The sequence below is a fragment of the Lathyrus oleraceus genome, chromosome 5, assembly GCF_024323335.1.
Source record: "Lathyrus oleraceus cultivar Zhongwan6 chromosome 5, CAAS_Psat_ZW6_1.0, whole genome shotgun sequence".
Taxonomy (NCBI): Eukaryota; Viridiplantae; Streptophyta; class Magnoliopsida; order Fabales; family Fabaceae; genus Lathyrus; species Lathyrus oleraceus.
The window spans coordinates 187,771,928-187,786,114 of NC_066583.1; positions in this window are offsets into that span (position 1 = coordinate 187,771,928).

The following is a 14,187-nucleotide window of genomic DNA, read 5'->3' on the forward strand; positions in this document are numbered from 1 at the left end:
AAACTTCACCAAATTTTAAATGTGATTATCATGACAATATTTCATCTCATCCTACATCACATCCAACCACTTTTGATTTTTTTCACTTTCCATTGCCTCTGGAAAACATTAAGGTTCCTTTTCATCAATCAAAGTCACATATTCATTAGAATCAAGGTTTTCTCGACCTATTGAACCTCCTAAGTTAGGATTAAGATCATTCAAAAGCATCACCAGGATTTTCAACCTATGTTGCCTGTTGTTCCTAAGCATCACCTAGTTGAATATTTAACTCATCTTCAAACTGTTGATCACCAATATAATCATGTGGCACACCACTCTGATCATTGGCAACAATAATATCCAGATTAAGATCAAGTAGCCAAACTAGATCAACATAAAACAAGATGTTATCTTTCTCAAGCGTAGTACTTTTTTCCACCTTATCAATTTCTTCTATAACATGTCCTTCTATGAGGATTACATCATAACCCCTATTAATATTTCTACTTATAGGATCATACAACCTGTAACAAATCTCATTTGGTCATAAACAATGAAGATGCATTGATTTAAATTTGTATCCAACTTAGATCTTTCATCATTTGGAACATGCATTAAAGCCTTACAACTAAAAACTCTCAAATGATCAAAGTGAAGGTGAGAAAAATACACAAGAAGGGGGGGGGGGGGAGGGGGTTGAATTGTGTATTATAAAAATGGTTCGCTTCTGAAAATTAACTTCACAATATGAACAGAGTTCATAGTCTGATATCAGAATCTATGATAGGATCGAAAAGAATATGAATCATAAGCAATAGGCAAATCAACACACAACGTTTATCCTGGTTCCTCTCCTCAACTAAGAGTAGTCCATTCCCCTTGTCTCAAAAAGAGATTTTCACTATAATCAACTAATTACAACTTTTCTCAAGAAAACTAGAAAGAGACTTCACTGCTCAATCAATCCAGAAAGAGACTTCCGCTCAAGCAACCTAGCAAGATACTTCTGCTCAATCAACCTAGAAAGAGACTTCACTACTAAAGCACATAGGCAAGAGACTTCCTCTACTTTAAACAAACAGTTTAGTAGAAAAGATAACAACTATACTTTGATACACAATCAAAAGTATAGTAGTTGTGCAACAACCACAAAGGTTCTTAACTCTTAAGATTTATAAGATATAAAAAGATAAGAAATATTAAGATCTTATGCAATAACAGTTATAAACAACAACTCCAAGTTATGCTCAAGATGTTCTCATATTGTGTGGTTGTTTTGTTAACCTTCTTTAGAATCTTCAACTTCCTTTTATAGAGGCAGAGAAAAAGTCGTTGGAAGGAATGAGAATAAGACATTTCTTCATGAATAAGCCTTCTAAAAGAGACATTTGAGGATGTATCTAGTTAGAACCATTGTCCAATGAATAAAAATATAGTCCACGACAAATATTGAAGTACTAGGTGTAGCGGTAAAATTTTGAGATTAAGCTATTGATTAACTTAACTCACAAAGCAAGAGTCGTCACCGTGCTTTTATTATTTCCAAAGGAAAGGGAAAAATAACGAACAAAACCCAAAGAAATTTTATCACAAAACTAATAAAAAGAGAGATAATGGTTTGTGGGTTGGTTATGCAAAGGGAAGATATGAACACCCTAAACATCTATAGTACTCTATAGGAACCTCTTTGAAAAATATGAATTTTTACTTTAAAATGGTGTTGTTTGCAAATCATTGGGGAGATGAGAAGAGAAATGTTTTTATAATTTTTGTGTTTTCCAAGACTTCCCGAGTCTCATGCCTACGTACCAACAAAGTGAAATGGAGGATTAAAACCTCGTAGTTCATGGTAAAAATAACAAAGATGCTTGTTTTGATTCATTATTAATGAAAATACATTTTGTCATTTTAAGGAGAATGCTCAACTAGTCACCCACAAGTATGAGAACTTTACATCACCATAGAGAAGAACTTCAACTTAGATAAATATCAACAAGTATGCCACTAGCTCTCTTAGTTGGAAAAGAATTATCATTAATACTATAGAGATGAGACAATTACATCTCAACTATGGAATTGACTCTAAACTTTGAGGAAACGTTATAAAAGAAAACGTGCACAAAGGGCACCAAATAGTTTAAATGAGTTTATGCATTTTTTAAGTCTTTTAAAATTTGTTTGAATATACTTAATATGTATTAGCATTTATTTAAGAAAAGATTTGAAAATCACTTGACAAAAGTCAAGATTTATTGAGAGAATGGTTTAAGTTTGAAAACAAGAAGGTTTTGGAAAAGAGAGAAGATTTTGAAAATTAAAGAAGGAGAGGAGAAAAAGAGACTATCCTAGAGCATAAAGTAAAATCTAGGAAGAAAAGATCTAACCAAGAGATAGAAAGCTTTATGACATAAGTCAACCAAGAATTCCCTCCTTTGGATTAAGCCTCAAACAAGCCAAATAAGCAAAGAAATAATTCATGTATTAGATGAAGCCAAGATAACTAAGCCAAGTCTTCAAAAGAAGTCCAAAGTCAAAGGTATCAGATGAATCCTAAGGTCTCAAATCACAGTTTCCCAAAGCAAGACTCAATGTCCTAATTCTAAGTCGATAACTCCACAACAATGTTAAGAATAATAACCTCAAGTTCATGAATCAAGAGAACCAATTTTTAGGGGATTTTTCCTTTATTATTGTATTTAAAAGAAAAAGAAGTCCAAATGGACAAAGCAAAAAAAGCATAAGCATAAACAAAGTTTCAAGTGGACAAAGAGCAAACATGATATGAGATGCTAATAAAAGCATAAAGTAAATAGCAAGAAATAAAGAGCATAAGATAAATGATATCAAAGTAAAGTTAATACAATAAAATGTTAGTAAGTGATGTTAATAATAAAAAATAGAAAGATGATTTGTCATTTTTTGGAGAACACTTAACTATTCACCCACAAGTATGAAAATATGGACCTCTACATCACCATGAGAAGAGCTCCAACTTGGATAAAATCAACAAGTATGCAACTAGCTCTTTTAGGTGAAAATAAAAAATTATTTTTTACACAATACCATGGTGAATATGAGACTTACAATCTCACTTAGGAAAATTACTTGCTTTTAGATTCGAGACAAATTTAGCGCTATATTAAGCAATCATAATTGGACTTATATGGAAGTCACAACTATCTGAGGTCGGTGAATAATAATGTTTGTGTTAAAGCTATGTAAATCATTCTCCTAAAGCTATGCCACACAAAAAAGAAAAGAGAATGGATCAAGCACAAAGGCTAGGAGAGTGGTCCATTACATCAATCAATACTCCATGATACTTAGGACAAACTTATGCACCAATCTAAAGTACCTTAAATGATCCATGATAAATTAGGAGGTAGATTTGAAATGATGAAAGTTCATCAAGTACCGATCCACACATCATGAACGAGATGGACAAAAACCATCGAATTGATCAAGAGGAAGAGAAATAGATGAAGAAGAAGAGGATAAGGGAGATCACACCTAAATTGGATCAAAGGTTTGATCAAATCGTCATAAAAATCATCATCCATTTTTGTGGATTAGGGTTTTCACCCCATCAACACCCAAGATCCATTTAGTTTGATGAAACCAATGATCAAATCAACTACCCAAGGCCAACAGAAGTAAAAAAAAGTCAAACAAACATAAAATGCAAGAAAATAAAATAAAATGTATCAAAAATATTTTTTAAATGAATTTTAAAAGGGAAATAAAAGAGAAAATTCATAACGCCCTTCAAAACACCAAATAAATGGCGAAGAAATTATGTAAGGTTGGAAATAAAATAAGAAGCATAAAATAAAATTTTCAGAATTTTAAAATGCCTAAAAGTATTTTTTTAAACCTATTAAAACAAAGGAGAAAAGAGAAATTCAAGAAAAATAGAAAATCAAGAAAATAAAATGTTGAAAAATAAAAATTAGATAAAGAAAAATAAAAGAAAATTTTAGAAATTATTTTCGGATTTTTTTGATGAAAAATGAATTTATTATGAATTTTAAAAGAAAATGCAATATAAAATGAAAAAAAGAAAAAGACATAAAATCAGAATAAATAGGAATCGTTGGATCTGACCTCATTAACTGATGTGGCAGATCCAACAATCCTCAAGCTAGGGTGTACGATGGAAATTAGCCAAAATAAAACACATGATTGAATTCAAAATGGACCAATCAAAACATTTCAAATTGCCAACATGTAAGCAAACTCAGATGACCTAAGATAACTTCGGTCATCTTCCCGGATGATCCCTCACTGGAGTTTCATCATTTTGCAAATATAGAGCATGAAACTACCACCACTTTGATCGCCTTCTCATCACGAATTCAACCTCATGCTCCAAGTTCATTTATCTAAACCGAGCATGGGGAGTTTCAGAGAAGTTTCAGAAACAAGCAAGCCATGAAAAATAAAATTAAATGATGAACACGATCAATCAACACCAGATAAGTTAGGGGAAAGCATCAGAGAGTGAAGGACTACATTATGGTAACTTATTTGAGTTCAAATGATGCTCAAAACTACCTTGTCCTAATGATGATCAAAAGTTGATGAAGCTCAATCTAGTCAGGGCACTTCAAAAGGTCTCAGAGCTTGGGAATTGTTGCAAAAGCTTCAGAGAAGGCCGAAGGTGCTAATGGAATCAAGAAATTGGATTGAAACAAGTTGGAAATCAGAAGACAATAGCTCAATTTTCTAGAAAAATTTCAGACTGAAGTAGGGATTCTTTGGCTCTCAAAAGCTTGGAAATGAATGCAATAGATTCCCCTATTTATAGGGAATGAATTGGGATCCATATATGTATGGAATAATGCTCAATTCGTGCAAAATGAATTGGCTCATGATGTGAGAAAAACGTGACTTCCAATCCATCAAAACTCAACCAAATGATGCGTTTTAAGAGTCAATTAACTTCTGAAGACTTGACTAAACATGTTTAGGTCCAAAACGCGTGGTAAATTGGCTTGTAATTGAGATTAGTGAAGTTAAAAATTCGAATCATGGTGATTTCTTCAGTTCCAAGTCACCATGTTAAACTCAATGAGGCATCTTGCTCATGAGGCTTTTTGATGCCATTCTTCTTGCAATTTGTTGAAATTATATCTAAGATCACAATATGACAAGAAAGGTTGCATTTGGATGCTTGAGCACAAAGTTGTGGCATGTTGAAGTTGGCACGAAAGTCTGGTAATGCAACCTAGAAAATTCTAAGTCCCAAATGGCTGAAAATGACCTGTAATGTCTTAAAGAATTCCATGGCCTTCCAAGCATAATTTGACTTTGATCCTTGAAGTAAACTTGTAGAGAGCGTCACAAATGATTTTGTTAAAAAAGAATCAACCTCAAATGTTGAAAATTGAATAAGTTATAATCTTTGAAAGGAGACGTTGTAGAGGATATTTAGAAGAGTCATATGTAAAAAGAATCATTCAGAAATATTGAGAATTGAAGGAGTTGCGATCCTTTGAACTTTGACTTCAAATGTTGACATTTTTTGTTAAACCTCTTGGAATAAACTTGTGTACTTGGACTTTTATTGAATTCTAAGGTACATGGATGATCATATGAACTCAAAATAAGGTGTCATTGAATGTCTTTTATTGAATTGCTCAAATTTTGGAGTACCTTGTTGAAGAAGGCATGGAAATAAATACACGAACCTTTGACTTCTCTTGAGAAATAAGCAACAAAACCTTGAGGTACTCTTGATCAAAATTAGAGTTAAGGATGCTTGAGGACCTTAGAGATCATGTTTTGAGAGATATACCCTTGAGAAACAATGGTTGAACACAATTTGACTTGAGGAATCAACACAAACCCTAGCTGAGGAACCAATGCTTGATGCTCTTGATGAAAAACCCTACCTTGCACAATAAACTTAAAGAAAGCAAGCCATATTTTTTATATTTTGATTAGTGGTTAGATAAGGAATGAACATATAAACACAAAGGTAAAACAACAATGTAGAGGTGCTTGATGACCTCTTCAAATGGCAAACCCAAAGATGAGAGAGAGAGGGTCAAGATATGACCTTGTTTGTATGCAAGGATGCAAATGATATGTGGTATCTTAGGGTTAAAAAGTAGGGTATGACATATGCCCTTATTTAAGTTTCTTTGATTCAGAGATATGAAGATTAAAATCTTCGTCTTGGCAAAATTGAAGAGAATTAAAAACAGAAGACCCCGTTTTTGGCCCTAAGATACCGCAAAAATGAAGGATTTTTGTGGGGAATATAATGCCACGAGACAAAGAGCTACTAGAGAAACAAGGAGACTAAAATACTGCAGGGGAATAACAGATTCCAAAAGGGGAACCCAGCTGGGGACAAATAAAGTTCTACAGGGGAAACGACTCGACTCGAGAATAACTACTGTATTGGAAAGAAACTAATGCATAGTTAGAAATAAACGAACCAAAGTCCTAATGGGGAAATACTTATCAAAGCAAGACTCCACCGAGGAAAATATCAATCAAAGGGGATGCCCAAATCCACTAGGGGGAGAAATATTACCTAACTATCAACCAAGTGATAGCTTAACAAAGGTAATAAGCTCGAAAGGAATGATTACCAACTACCAGCCAAGTGATAGCTTAACAAAGGTAACCAACCAAAGGCAAGAGAAATATTACCTAACTATCAGCCAAATGATAGCTTAACAAAGGTAATAAGCTCAAAAGGAATGATTACCAACTACCAGCCAAATGATAGCTTAATAAAGATAACCAACTAAAGGTAAGAGAAATATTACCTAACTATCAGCCAAGTGATACCTTAACAAAGGTAATAAGCTCGAAAGGAATGATTACTAACTACCAACCAAATGATATCTTAACAAAGGTAACCAACCAAAGGTAAGAGAAATATTATCTAACTATCAGTCAAGTGATACCTTAACAAATGTAATAATATCAAAAGAAATGATTACCAACTACCAGCCAAGTGATAGCTTAACAAATGTAACCAACCAAAGGTAAGAGAAATATTACCTAATTATCAACCAAGTGATAGATTAATAAAGGTAATAAGCTCGAAAGGAATGATTACCAACTACCAGCCAAGTGTTAGCTTAACAAAGGTAACCAACCAAAGGTAAGAGAAATATTACCTAATTATCAACCAAGTGATAACTTAACAAAGGTAATAAGCTCGAGGGACCAAAGTTCAACCCAGGAATAAACTGGAGAGAAACGGTCAAAGAAGACTCAATCCAATGAGGAAATAATCTCAACTGGGGATTAAATCCATCTAGATAATAATCTGGAAAGGAAAATTGAAACAAAGACTTCCAGGAGGATCAAACTCCATAGGGAATTAGAAAGGATAAGCACTTTCTAGTTAAGGTCGACACTCTATTGGAGAGAAGACGCACACACTTTGTAGGGAGAAAAACGCCATAGAGCGGGGAAAGGACCAAGAAAATGCAAGATGCACAAATGATCATCATGATGCTATACATATGCGTATGAATATGTGTGTGAATATGCTGACAAAAAAGACACAAATGAGTTAGACTGATAACACAATACAACCGGATACCCGACTAATCTCAACAAGATGGAGATGCTACTGGGGATCTTGCTATGGATTCAGCTAAAGAAAATCTTGCAATGATCATAAGCCATCAAAGGAGTTAAATCCTGATACAAAGCTTAAATCCTTCTGGTGAGGGAAAAAAAGATATTGTTTAGAGACTCAAAGTTAATCTTCTAAAAGAATGAACTCCGTTCCGGGGGGAAGGAAAGCTTTGTCAGGGATAAGAAACATCCGAACAAACTCTGCTATGAAGACATGTTGGCAACTTCACTGGGGATTCTACCATTGCCGCAATCTCATGCTGGGGAAACTGATGATCCTGGATACATTAATTAGGAAAATTCTATCTTAGGAGAACACTAAGCTCTACTCTCTAAGATCTTACCATCCTTGAGATTATTGTTGACATTCCTCTTTTATATTCACAAATCGAGGAAAATATTTTTTGTAAATTTCAAAAATATGATTGTTTATATATCTTTTGTTTCAAAAATTAATATAAAAAATAAATGAAATTTCATGAACTGAAACAAGGTAAGAACAAAAAACAAATGGGCAAAAAGCTCAAGTTTTATTGATAGAATGGTAATCCGCAAATGGTGTGACTCCATGGATCATTACAAAGTTGAAAAATGGTAAATACATGGAAATGTCTACATTGAAATACAATAACCACTATTCTCCCTAACAACTTTGATTCCCACTATGCTTAGAACTTCGGTCGAGGATGACTGAATGAGAATATTTGATAGGCATTGTTGCTTCAAATGATCAAGTCTGGCCTGATGCAGTTACTTTCCATAATCCCTAACTTTTACCTAGATTACCCTTTTGGGTTTTCAATCTACCGAGATGATTATTTTCTGTTTATGTCTCTAATTTTTTCCTAGACCGCCCTTTTGGGTTTTCAATCCACCGAGACGCTCATTTTTGCCTAAGTTGCCCTTTTGGGTTTTCAACTTAGCAAGTTGTTCTTTTATTTTTTCTAGGCGAAGTATTTCTTGACTGTATCACCATTCACATGACGAGGGAGCTCCTCACCATCCATAGGCGTAAGAGTCATTGCACCGCCAATGAAGGGTATCTTAACAACATATGGGCCTTCATAGTTAGGATTCCACTTGCCCCTAGAATCAGTGTTGAAAGACAAGATATTTTTTAGCACGAGGTCGCCTTCTCTGAATACACGAGGTCGAACCTTCTTGTCAAATGATTTCTTCATTCTCTTTTGATATAATTGGCCATGACACAAAGCTATCATCCTCTTCTCTTCAATCAAATTCAATTAATCATATCTGCTTTGACACCATTCAGACTCAAACAATTTGACTTCCATCAAGACTCACATTGATGTGATCTCAACCTCTACGGGGAGCACTGCTTACATGCCATACACAAGAGAGAAATGGGTTACCCCTGTTGAAGTGAGAACGGATGTACGATACCCCTGCAAAGAAAAAGGGAGCATCTCATGCCAATCCTTATATGTCATAACCATTTTCTGGATAATCTTCTTAATATTCGTATTTGCAGCCTCAACAACCCCATTCATCTTAGGTATGTAAGAAGAAGAGTTATGATGTTCAATCTTGAAGTCGTCATAAAGCTCTTTCATCATTTTATTATTCAAGTTTGACCCATTATTGGTGATGATCTTACTTGGAACACCATATCGACAAATAATATAATTCTTGATAAATCTAACCTTAACTTGCTTGCTCACATTAGCATAAGTTGTTGCTTCAACCCACTTGGTGAAGTAATCAATAGCCACTAGAATGAAAAGATGTTCGTTCAAAGCTTTGGGTTCAATCATACCAATCATATCAATTCCCCACATAGAGAAAGGCCATGTGGATGAAATAATGTTTAGAAGATTCGGAGGCACATGAATCTTATCAGCATAAATCTGACACTTATGAGACTTGTTCACATATTTACAACAATCAGTTTCCATTGTCAGCCAATAGTAACCTGCCCTTAACATTTTTTTTAGCCATTTGTCCATTGGCATGAGTACTAAAGGATCCTGCATGAAATCCTTGCATTAACATGTCTGCTTCATGTCTATCCACGCATCTCAGTAAGACCATGTCAAAGTTTCTCTTGTACAACACATCTTCATTTAGAAACAAATTGCCAGCCAATCTTCTCAAAGTCTTCTTATCTTTGCTGGATGCCCCAAACGGGTACTCCCGACTTTGCAGGAAACACTTGGTATCATGATACTAAGGCTGAATCTCCAAGGCTGAATCTCCATATACATAAAGAATATGAATTCCCAAATCAATGGATTCTTCAAGACCCATGATACAAGCTTCATATTCTGCCATGTTATTTATACAATCAAACATAAATCATGTAGTGAAAGTAATATGAGAACTCTGAGGAGTAATAATGATTTCCCCAATTCCATTACCATAAGCATTAACAACTCCATCAAACACTAAACCCCAATGGGATCCAGGCTTTGTTTCTTCTTCAAGCAATGGTTCATCACAATCTTTAGCTTTTAAGTACATAACATCTTCGTCAGGGAAGTCAAACTTGATGGATTGATAGTCATTAATTGGCTGGTGAGCCAAATGATCAGCAATAATACTTCTTTTAATTTCCTTCTGAGTGCGGTACTCAATATCATATTCAGACAATAACATCTGCCAATATGCAATCCTCCCAGTCAAAGCAGGATTTTCAAAAATATAATTGATTAGATTCATTTTGGATATCAACCAAGTGCTATGATTAATCATATACTGGCGTAGACGCTTGGTAGCCCATGGTAAATCACAACAAGTCTTCTCAAGCATAAAGTATCGAGACTCACAGTCTGTAAACTTCTTACTCATATAATAGATGGAATGCTCCTTCCTACCAGTTTCATCTTGCTCTCCAAGCACACAACCCATGGACTCTTCTAACATAGTCAAATATATAATCAACGGTCTTCCTTCCACTAGAGGAGACAAAATAGGAGGTTCAAGAAGATATTCTTTGATATTGTCAAAAGCTTTCTAGCAATATTCTGTCTAAACACAACCTTGATCTTTACGGAGAAGCTTGAAGATTGGCCCACACGTGGCAATCATATGAGATATTAATCTGGATATGTAATTCAGATGCCCGAGGAACCCTCTGACTTGCTTTTCTATTTTTGGTGTAGGAATTTCTTGAATAACTCTGACTTTATGAGGATCTACTTCAATACTTTTCTGACTGACAATGAAGCCCAACAACTTTCCTAAACGGACACCAAAAGTACACTTATTAGGATTCAAGCGGAGTTTAAACTTTCTCAAACACTTAAATAGCTTCAACAAATACTCAGCATGATATTCTCCAGTCTTCGATTTAGAAATCATATCATCAATATAAACCTCTATCTCTTTGTGCATCATGTCATGGAAAAGAGTAGGCATAACTCTCTGGTACGTTGAACCGATATTCTTTAAATCGAAAGGAATCACTTTATAGCAGAATGTTCCCCAGGTTGTAATAAATGTTGTTTTTTCCATGACCTCGAGTGCCATCTTGATTTGATTATAACCGGAGAAACCATCCATAAAGGAGAGGACATTGAACTTAGTGGTATTATATACCAATATGTTAATGTGTGGTAGAGGAAAATCATCCTTTAGGATAGCTTTATTCAAGTTTCTATAATCAACCTCCGAACTTTGCCATCCTTCTTTGGAACAGGCATAATGTTGGCCACCCATTGAGCATACTCAAAAGTAACACGGAAACCAACATCGATCTACTTCTGAACCTCCTATTTGATCTTAACAGCCATATCAAGATGAGTTCTTCTCAACTTCTGTTTAACTGGTGGACACTCTGGCTTAAATGGTAATCTATGCTCCACAATATCAGTATCAAGACCTGGCATATCTTGATAAGACCAAGAAAACACATCCACATATTCTCTAAGAAGCTCTACCATCCTCAACTTAACATCTGGGCAAAGCAGTGCCCTAATCTTGACTTCTTTCTTGTTCTCTTCAGAACCCAAATTAATCACTTCCAATGGCTCCTTATGAGGCAGAATGGGCTTTTCCTCGTGCTCAAGCAAATGGGAAATCTCATCAGGAATCTCTTCAACATCCTCTTCTTCCATTTCAAACACATGGAATTCAAAGTTGGGAGAGGGCATAAAGTCATTGTTTTCAGTGGTTTTAACAATTAATCTGCATTTTATGTTTGATTTTAGAATATGAACAAATAAACGCACATTTATGATACAAATATATAAAAAGTGATTACTATCTTGGTTTTTTATGTTACCATTTTTTTAGAAAAATAAAAAATCGAAAACGTAATATGGATAAACAAAATAACATTTTATTAATGATGATAAAATTTGAAACAAAGCCCAAATAGATTCAATTTCACCTTGGGCATAGTGAAAGGATTTTTTTGATAATAAAAAAACATATTACTTTGACAAGTGAACAATATAGGGAACATTAATAACAGTCCAATTCTGGCACATCAATCCGTGCGTCACAAATTTTGGCGCTTCTTGTTCTTGATCATCTTCCAGGATTGCAACAACAAATTGATCTTTGGGGTGGATGAAGCCAACACTGTGAAAAACTTCTTGGATACACTTCAAATCTCTACAAGTTGAACCAGGTGAGAAACCTAAACTAACTCTATTTTTGTTCTCAGCAAGTTCAACAACTTGACCCCATCCAACAGATTGACCATTCTCCACAACTTGTTAGGCGTCTTTCAAAGAAGTCATGGATGACCCATTCTTCTTAACAACATTATCAACAACAGAAAGAGCCTGAAATGGAGTTCCCACAACTTCGTCAGTGTCAATATACAATAATGAAGAGAGATGAATCACCAACATGGCTTGTTCGCCACCCACAATCACTAACTTTCCATTTTTCACAAATTTCAACTTCCAATGGAGGGTTGACGCCACTTCCCCATCTTCGTGAATCCATGGACGACCCAGGAGACAACTATAGGTGGAATGAATATCCATCACTTAAAATATAATCTAAAATAAGCACAAACCTATCTTCAACGGGAGATTAACTTCTCCAATCACAGTTTTCTTCAAGCCATCAAAGGCTTTCACAACAACCCCATTAAACCTCATCGGAGCACCTTGATAAGAGAGCCTAGACAGAGTAGACTTCAGCATACCATTCAGATAAAATCCAATGTCAACCAATACATTGGACATAGCATCTTCTTGGCAGTTTATAGAAATGTGCAAAGCCAAATTATGATTCCTCCCTTGCTCAGGAAATTCTTCATCACTAAAGCTCAGATTTTTAGACGTAGTAATGATTTCCATAATGCCATCAAATTGACCAATTGTCACATCATGATTTACATAGGATTTCTCCAAGAACTTTTACGAAGCCTCTATGTGAGCTTCCAAATTTATCACCAAAGATAAGACAAATATTTTGGACGGGGTATGCAATAGTTGATCCACCACATTAAATTCACTTTTCTTAATCAACTTCAGTACCTCATCATGATCAGATTTCTGGTTTACACCACTGAACTGGCCAAACAGGACAACAAGAGTTTCTTCCTGAGCTTGATTACCCATCTACTTATCTTCAATTATTTTAGGAGGCACATAAGTAAATACTCGACCACTTCGGGTTACACCACTTACATTAACAATATTCACAACAGAAGAAAATGAAGGGATGGGAAGTTCCTTTCCATCTTCCAACATTGTAGCATTGTATTTGTAAGGAACAACTCTATCAGACTCATAGGATGTAGGACCCGCCAAGAGAATAACCAAAGGAGAAATGACAAACTTATGACTATTGTAAGCAATCACAACTGGTTCGAGGATATTGAAATGGGGAACTATGACATCCACACCATGCTCATCTTCATCCCTATCTCTGGTAATCTGAATAAGATTTGCATCTAGCATCTCTTGTAAATCTCTCTTTACCATAACTCACCCTCGAGGGTTTCTTGAACAGATACGACAAGAAACATGATCGTGCTCACAATAACTCAGTTTGCACAAAGTTGCATGCATCTCGGTAGGGATCTTCTAATCAGATTGACATCAAAGACACATTACTTTCTAGGACATCCCTCGACCATGTTCACGGTTGCACCGCCATGTTTAGGCAACATATTGGCTTGCACATTAGGACCAGGATCTTCAAAAGACAAAATACCATTTTGCACTAGTCTTTTCACCCCAGCTTCCAAAGTAAGACAATTTTCAATGTCATGATCGAAGCACCTTGATAGAATTCACAATAATGATCAGGTTTATACCACCATGGAAGTTCCTTCGAATAGATGGCGGAGTTCTCGTCTATACCAAATTCTTTTGTATCAAAGCAGGAAATAATTCTGTGTAGGACATCCGAATCAAATCAAATTACGCTTGTCTTGGGACACCTTATGTTGATGAGATGTTATTGAAAACGTGGTTGATAATTTGGTACTACTTGAACAAATAGAGAAAGATTAATAACCAGGGTAACTGACACCACATGTTGATGATGTTGATTTCTTCTTGAAGATCTCCCATGCTTCTCTTGCGAAATAACATTATCATCATGTTCCTTCTTTTTGGGCAAACCATTCCCATATTTCCTAGAACTGTTAGACGAACCACTCTCTTTCAA